This window comes from Taurulus bubalis, assembly GCF_910589615.1.
Source record: "Taurulus bubalis genome assembly, chromosome: 3".
Classification (NCBI taxonomy): Eukaryota; Metazoa; Chordata; class Actinopteri; order Perciformes; family Cottidae; genus Taurulus; species Taurulus bubalis.
The window spans coordinates 29647224-29656639 of NC_136591.1; positions in this window are offsets into that span (position 1 = coordinate 29647224).

Below are 9416 nucleotides of genomic sequence, written 5' to 3' on the forward strand. Positions count from 1 at the left end.
GTTCTCCAAAGGGAACAAAAATCCATCTATCAGCACCTTTAAAGCTCACCAAATAAAACGTTACAGCATGTTTGTGGTTTTACGGGGGTTATGTGCTGGACTATTTGCTGGCCATGCTCAACCTCACAATCTCCTGGCTCTAGCTTCTTATTTAACGTACCAACATGAGAGTTACATTAGTTTATTTTTGTCCAACTCTTCACAGTAAAGCGAACAAGTGTCCCACAAAACGTTTAACTTTTCCTATAATACCAGGCTGAAAAGCAGTGTGTTTGTGGTCTCTTTGGTTCATCATTTCAAGTTTGTTTCCACCTCCATTGCTGAGAGTGGTTTTGTGAGGTCAGACCTGTAAGCCAGCAGTGATGTCATCGTGTACACTGCTACATCACTGCAGCAAGGCGAGAACTTAAACCCCTGGAGGTCACACCAACGTTTTCAGCTGCTGTTTAGTTACTGTTTAGAGATCTTGCACAGCATCACAACAGCATCCACATCTGTCAGTGATGGAGAGGGCCCAATGCTAAATAGGCCGTTCTTCAGGGTTGGCATGAACAGAGGAGTTGTATATGCACGTGAGCACGTGCACACACATACAATGCAAACAGATGCTCACAGACACACACACAGACACACTCCAAGGTCCAGAGCTGGCAAGCTCTTTAGACTGGAATTCCCTTGATGGAGCAGAGAGGGAGAGCCGAGGAGAGAAGATAGTAGAGCAGGGATGCAGGGAGAAGGGAGGGTGGGAGGCACCAGGCTGAAGACATTGGGGAGCCCATCTGGTGTGTGTTTGTGTAGTGTTAGAGTGTGTATGCTTGTGCAAAAGTGCACATTATAATGACGGTGTAATTACCTCACCGTCGATCGAGCTGCTTGCTGTTCATGGATAGGTGATGAGGAGGCAAGGGCCATCGCTCTCCCCTTTTCCCTCACCATCCATCACAATAATAAGGGGAGCCCCAGCTGATGGAGGGAGCTGTAAACGTAAGCTTCCCTGTTTTCGTGCTGAGCCCAGGGAAGCCCCTCGTTTTCCCCGAAGGCTCCACACGCAGGAGAGGTGGGGAGGCCAGAGGACAGCAGCTTGCTCTGGGGGTTTGTGTTATGCCACATTAGAGGTGCTTAAGCTGGGACATGTTGCAGTGGGTAGAATCTCCCCTAAAACTATAAGGAAACAAAGCCAGGCAGCACTCACGCTCTACATCAATGCAAACACGCTACACGGCGCATACCTTATTCAACAACACAGATTAAATGAGGTATTTTTGGATGCTGTTTTATTACTTCAGTCTCATGACTTTCCCCTAAAGTCTCTGGGCTTGTGAAGAGGATGGAAAAAGGTGCACATTCATTCATTGCCATAAAGCATACAGGACATGGTCGCCAAAGAGCCATAAAGCTTTACTTGCCCAAGCCTGCCCCCAAAAGAAACACCAGGCTAAAGTTGTTAAATGCATGATAAAGCATGCAGTTGCAAGTTTAATAGAGCTACTAGGTTAAACATCTCTTTATGGCTCCAACTTTGTACCTCATAATTTTATAAGGGTCAAATATTTTGTTGAGTATCAAATTGTTTGAGGGAGTGCATGAGTTTCTGTGATGGCAATGATTAGAGCGAACAATTAGACTTAAACCCCTTAAACCAATCATATGTTGTCTTGGAGAGGAGCCCTGTTCACGATAGCAGGCTGCTCTTTAATTAAAATATGAAAAAAAGAAGCAAAAAACTAAAGGGGAACTTACCCTGGGGCTTATTCGACATTATCCAATGATGCCTTCTCCAGAATACCTGACTAAATCTGGCCTTAGCTGAAGAGGAAGTCAGCGAGGAAGAAAAAAGAAAAACAATTATCCATCTGCGAATGAGCAACAGACACTAAATTCAGGACTGCTGGGGACAAAGCCCCTTGTTTAGAAACAGTAATTAGGCAACAACATGGCGAGGAGGTTGGGAAAAGTCGGAGGCAGGGTGGAGTACACCTCTGGTCATCCAAGGAGAGAGAAAAATGGAGGGATAGAGATGAGGAAAGAGTAGACAAGAAGGGAAAGAATGAGAGAGCAGACATGAGAGGGAAGGGAGTGTGTGTGTGTGTGTGTGTGTGTGTGTGTGTGTGTGTGTGTGTGTGTGTGTATGTGTGTGCGTGCGTGCGTGTGTTAGGCAGCATTCTGATGAGTGCAGGATCTCTGCCGACTCCCACCACCATTACAGCAGCACAGAACATCGCCCCAGGGCTTTGGAATCAAACCCATTACATCTGATACTGGATTTCTCTCTGCTCAGAATTAATGCAATGTGGACTCGGCTTCTCTAAAGCTGGCCAGTGTCGCATAGCATCGCTGCGCAAAGAGATGCACCACAAGGAAAGAGAGGACAGGGGAGGAGGAGAGTGAGGGCCTGAGAGTCTGAGAGGGATACTAGAGATGCAGGCTCGGTGCAGCCGGAGGGGTCATTTCCTATTTACATTTTTTGTTTATTATATTGTAACAAGGGCTTGCTTTCTCTAATAACTCACAGGATATATGGGACTATGTACACATAAAGGGGACTACGTATATGTTTATACAGGGGCCTTGTAGGCCATTTGCATAATTAACAGACTGGCATTTGAAAAGCAGAATGTCAGCACAAACAACCTTGGACATCAAACTACCCCGGGTCATTTTTTTTCCGCCGTGTAATTGGCTCCTAATGCAGAGGAGTTAAACATAGAGATTTTCTGCCCTTAAAGCAAAAAAAAATCTCCTCATGTTAATGGACTCAGCACTCCCGGATTCCTATCAGTGATTCTCAATCAGCTTGGACTTTTGGAAGTTTAGGAAATGACCATTGCTAAATGATGGATCTCCATTTGCATTTAAAATCCGCTGTCTTGTGTCTACATTCTGCAATGTGACATTTCCTTCAAATTTGTGTGAGACCACTTAGTGGATGATTGAAAAGAAGGGTCACGTTGTTGTGCAATTTTTGTGCAGTGTGTATGGCAACCCTGGCCTTCATTTTGTCTGAGCTGCCCTGTAGTGGAATGAAGGTAACACGTCTATCCATCTCTGCCTCTCTGCCTATTCCTAGTGACATGTCTGGTGAAATGTTTGTGAAAGCAACCATACTCTATGTGGCTACATAGCTGGCTTTGCACATCATGTCTGCGTTACGTCCAAAACACATCTTACTTGACAGCTAAATGCAATCTCAAACAAATTGGCAGTATATATAATTAAACTTTATGTACGGCAGCACCACAGCTGATACACAGCCAGTGAGGGTTTGGTTTATGCAACAGCAGAAGCTTTTTTGGTCCTATAGAAACACTTTTACAGAGATCACGCCTTGCAGAGAAATTGGTTATGAATAAAAGTATTCAATGTCTTTCATTGAACTTTTTTGACCATTAGATTATAGTCCTATTATTTAGGACTATAATCATTTTTGATGAATTGCCTCATTTAGTTTTATATACAGACTATGCAAATCCAATCAAAGATAAAACTTTATTAATTAGCTGGCTAATCGGCTTCAACCAACATATTGTATTGTCAATTTATCAGATCTATACTAATATTTGTTATTATAAAGTGGATACCAGCCAGTTATGTTGCCAATATAAGGATGACAATTCCACCATAACCATAACTAAATAAAAACTGCTATAAAATGTAATTGTATCTGCACATTACACACTAAATGCTCCACTAAAAGCAAGTGGTTGGTGTCCTGTGTGTCTCTTATTGTCTATTCACAAGATTTTCTCAATCAGTCGCCAGGAAGAAATGCTGGCCTGTGTGTCTCTTATTGTCTATTCACAAGATTTTCCCAATCAGTCGCCAGGAAGAAATGCTGGCCCAACTTGACAGTTGAAGAAAATGGTCAAATAAAAGAATGTGGTTATCTGTACAAATATAGCAACCACTGGCTAATTTATAAAAAGCTACTAGCTGTATGAAGCTGTTTCTCTTAACTTGTACCAGGTACAGGTGTCAATATCTCCCTATAAAAAGCAACATTATGTTTTTAAAATGTAATCCTGCTGGTTCAATTTAGAACCAATAATACATCTTCAAATAGAGTTAAAGAGACGTTTAAGGTCATTTAAGGGCTAGTCCCTAAAGAAGCATCTCCTGCAGGAGTGGTGGTGCACTGCTGATACGTTTGTGCCTTCAGATGCACTGAAATGTTCCAGACACTTGTGGCTGTCTCTTGTCATCAAATCTGACGTGCAAGTCAGGAAGCGTGAACTGAATGAAAACAGAAAATAGAGAAGGGGAAAAAAAACACCCTCTGGCACCTGTCCTTCCAAGGTGCTCCCAGGAAAGAATTCAATTCCACTATTTGCTGGACGCTACGTAGCCTTTGGGATGTAATCTCACGCCCCCACACCTATTAACCTCTACCAGCAGAGAAGTTGGAATGACTTTCAAGCTCCAGTGGGTCCAGTGCAGGATAATGACTGTGGTGAGTTCAGGTAATGTGGTTAGCGCGCTGTTGGGGCTAAGCTGTCAGCTCCGTGGCAGAGTTAGAGGTTGGGGGTTGGTAAGAAACTTGGAGGAGGGAGAGAGAGAAGCTGGACCTGACAAGGCCTGGAAGCAGAGTCAGTGGCCTGGGATCAGTGGCATAGCCTGACTGGATTGGACATCTTCCTGCAGAGAGCTCTCTCCTGATGCTTTAACATCACACACATAAACACAACACACACACTCTTGCATGTACACATGCATGTGCACAAATAGACCTACTGAAGTGAGCATGAGCCCAAACAGAAACAAGCTGATTTCTGCAGCGCAGATGCTCTCGACAGTCCGTCTCTCCTTTCCCTTACACTACTCTCTTCTCTCTTAATCCATCTTGTCTCTCCTCTTTTCTCCCATTGTCTCACCCTTCCCTTCATTCTCCTCTTCCTCATCCTCTCTCCATCCCCCAAAGTGAAGGTGCTGCAGTTAGGGTGGGGGGGTGAGCACGACATGACTTATTGCTCATCCAGGCCTTTGGTGGACCTCAGAGCCGCATTGATGCTTGCTGGCAGTATAGCGTGGAGCTGTGCACCCTCACTTTGCTTGTTCTGCCCGTTAGCTTGTCAATCAGCCAGCCAGGCTGTCAGTCACAGAATCAGCCATGCAGTTCACCCTCTCTCCTTGGCCTATAGGTACTCCCACCTTTCATTCAGTGCTCCTTTAACCACATCACCTGGGAGGCCGAAGGGTACGCTCTTCACCCGACTCGTCTCTTCCTGTCCGTCTCGCATGCACAGCGTCAGCTATCACCCCTCGTGCCTCTTTGAATGGTCTCCCATTTCACCGCAAGAGCCCTTGCTCACAGTTGCCAGTCGGAAAAATGAACCAGCCATGCAAAAGAGATAAGATGCAGAGAGGGAACACGACCAATAAATACACATCATTCAAAGTAAGGCGATAAAGAGGAAATGTTAGAGGTAGAAGAGGATGTGGGTGCAAGATGAGAGCTGAGAGGAATGGCAAACATATATTTAGCGTATACTTCGTCAGACAGGAAAGTCATTTAACACATTTCATATTTTCCTAACTCTATACTTAGAGTTTAAAGGTGCAATCTAATCTGTACCTGTGGTTTAAAGATTGTGCCTTTATGATCTGTTAGAGACCTAATCCGTTACATTTAAGTTTTCAAAAATACACTTCTTGAGATCAATTATGTCTTTCAATACTTTTTTTAAATCTGTGAAATGCTGAGATATTGAGCGTCAAAGATCTAATAACAAAAATATTTAATCCGAAAAGGGTTAACTTTCACAAACAACACAATATACGTAACTACCCAAAATATGAATGGGCACACGTATGTTGATACCAACAGCGGATAACAATTTAGATTTTTTTCAAAAGTCCAAATCTCATCACTTCAAGCTAGTGATTTAAAGATAACCTTTTTGATCTGACAAGAAAGAGAAGAGGCAAGAATAATTAACAGCTTCGCTCATCCCTTGCTTTCTAAACCCTGAACCCTTCTCTGTCTGGCCCATTTGCGTTAGTGAGTCGTCACAGGGCCAGGGGATTTAAGCTAAGCCATATCAGCAGTTGAAAGGGACTTTTCTGAGAAAATACACTGGCCTGGATGTGGCAAATATATTGCTGTAATGCGTTTGCGTTTGCAGGGGCCAGAGATCAACAATGGAGCCAGCTGAGACAGAAGCAGAGAGCTTTGCCTCTGGTAGAGTGCTCCTCAAGGACCCACGATGCACATGTCGTAGTTTAGCACAGACATGTTATTTTCTCAACAAGTACATGCTCCATTCAACCTTGAGCTGCATCGAAGGCAAGAGCAATGTCGGCTGCTAAGATCTAAAGTGTGTCTATTATAAGCAGCGGTTTTGAACCTGAATCTGCAAAGTGCAAGTCCACTCAGTCATGAAGACAGACCCCAGGGACGGGTCACAGCATTCCCCCTGATCTCCTCACGCAAATACATCAAACACTGTAACAAACACACAGTCACACTAAAAGGAAAACACACACACATGGACACACATGGACACACATGCATGAATGCATGCAGCGACACGTTTTGAGTGAAAAGATTGATGTGAGATGACAATATGCATTGTTGGATGTTCAGTATTTGTTTGAACCACAGAGCAATGTTGTTCTATATAGTCAGCAAGGGGTTACTCATGTGGTTGTCTATGAGAACATTAAGATACTTCTCACTTGATTTATAACCTCCGTAAACATTGTAAACATGAGTTTATGGTCTCAATCTATAGTTTCAAGTCATATTCAATACAGTATGATGTTAATTTAGTAAATACTGGTCCTATTTAGAGTAAAAAAAAGACTAAGCAGGGTATCCTTAAAGGCATGGCTACCTGGTGATGACCTTGTGGTCGCTACCACTTCAATATCCGGTCTAGGGGATGTCTGTGTTTTCGTCTTAGAACTTTGACCCGTTCACAGTGTGTTTTTAGGTTTTCGAATTGTAACATTTTGGTCTCCCAAAAATGTCTCATCAAGCGTTTGGTTGTACTTAGCTTCACCCTCTTATGTCAATTCAGTTTGCAAAAAACCAAGATGGTTATGGCCAAAATGACAAATCCAAGCCGTCAAAACTGAAGTCTACTAACCAGTGGGTGAGGTCACGGATTTTAGTCCATTTTAGTCTAAGGCTGGGACCCTCAACGGGGTCACAAGCTATGTCTGAAAGGTCAAAAGATAATTACATTTTTACATATCAAAGTGTATTTAAAGGTCTTGGGAAGCACACTGCATACAATATGTAAAAAAAGTTGCCTCAATTGATGTCACAAGAGTAAGTGAAAGTTGGGACTAGTTTTGGTAAATAAAAAAAATCTGGGGGTAGGAGATTGAAACAATTGAAATAAGCAGAATTCTGCAGCCCGCTCCTCGTCTCTGTTTGAGGCTACATTGCAACTAGCATAACACACCCGAATCTCAGACGGAACTGTTTACAATTGAGTTGCATTGTTGTAATGTCGGCACCGAGTTATGACAAGTAAGAGCAATGCGTGCAATAAAATAATCAAAAATTCAGGAAAGCTATACCTCTTCAGGTGCGTACAAGTGATTGAAGTTAAACAATCTGAGACAACTCACAGGCAACAGCAACCTGTGAAGAAAGGTCTCTAGTGATCTAAAGTAACACAAGAATATACGCAAACTACAAATATGAAGTTATTATTGCGTGCATACTACCTAAAACTGTCCCTCTGTCCTATGCACAAAAGTACACTTTACTAAGGTCAAAACAGAAACAGACCTAATTGTGCATTCAGTAGACGTCACACAGTCTCCACTGTGCATTACGTGATCGTCCTTTCACACACACCTCGCAGTCTAAACTCTGACCTCTGCGTGACACTGCGTTATTGGATAATGACAACAGCGACGTGTATGACAATATTGTTACTGCCACGCTGTGACAAATGGAGGGGATCGTGACAAAGATGTTAAGGAGGGAGGCTCATTTAGAGCGCGGTACATGTTAGAGACGTAGGGGCCCAGCATGCAACGCTGCCTTAAGCAGAGCCTGACCTCCCAAGGACGAACAGACTCCTTAACTTACACCAGTCAGGCAGGGACACCGGTTATTAAAGGGGGGCCGGCGGCGACACGGCGAGTCACCCCCCTGGCTAGAACGCCTAATACCCTGCAGTGCAAGCTTTTATCTGGCAGACCTTAGAGGCCCACCTGAGAGCAGAGCCAGCTGGGGAGCAGAGTGTTAAGCTGTTGGCTGTCGTTGTGTCATGTCTGTGTGTTAACAGGAGGCCCAGGCTCTACTGCTGCTGCTGCTGCTGCTGCTGTATCTGAGGGCTTCAGCGAGATGCGTGTTGCAGTTTGATGAGTGTTTCTTGCTGCAGTGCGAGAGAGAGAGAGGGAGAGAGAGAGAGAGAGGGAGGGAGAGAGAGAGAAGAATCCCTCCCCATCAGAGTTTAAAATGTACTGCTGTTACCATCATGGTTGCATATACACATGTGCAGATAATCACATGCAGCCGCATGCACACACACACACACACACACACACACACACACACACACACACACACCCTAAAATGCAGACATGCATGCAGGGACGCACTTGCACAAGAATACTGTGCACACACAGTCACGCACACAGTGAGAGAGGAAGTGCTTCAGTGACCCAGCACTGTGAGATAAGGCTGCTCTGCAATTCAGAAATATGCAACCTGCATGTTAACAACCCCTGGAGCGCAGCCTCCCCAGGGTGCTCTGCCTCCTCTCTCAGCTTCTCCACCTCCCTGCTCTCTCTCTCTCTCTCTGTACCCATCCACTCCCTCACTCCATAGACCTCCTCTCCACCCATCCCTCCATTCCGGAACTCCACCTTGCTTCACCTGACTGCAAACACAGAGAGAAGACAGAAAGGGGAGGAAAATGGAGGATGGAAGTTTTCAGACAGGGATGGAGAGAAATGGAAGGAGAGCGTGTGTGTGTGTGTGTGTGTGTGTGTGTGTGTGTGTGTGTGTGTGTGTGTGTGTGTGTGTGTGTGTCTGCAGTGTGGAGCCAAGTGAATTTCTGCTGTGTTTCTCTGTTGGTCTGCAAGCATGTGCAGAGTCCCAGTGAGCTGCTAAGTGCAGAGCGGGGGCAAGAGGGCTCTGGGAGGCGAAACACAACATATGGAGGACTAATGAGGATCTATTTGGAGGGCTTCTCGCAAGAAAGGTTAGACAAGGCCAAATACGAGGGGATGTGGAGTTAAGAGAAAACCGAGGGATCAAAGTGTCCAGAAAGGGAACAAGTTAGCCATACAGATTGCTGCTGAGAGAGGAATAATAGGGAGGTGCAAAGAGAAAAGAAGCACAAACAGAGGAGAGCAAAAGGAAAAGAGAGAAAGAAAGCTGAGATCCATTCTCAGTAGTGGAGAGAGATTGGCAGGTTTCCGCACTGGAGATGCTATTGAGAGTGACACGTCCA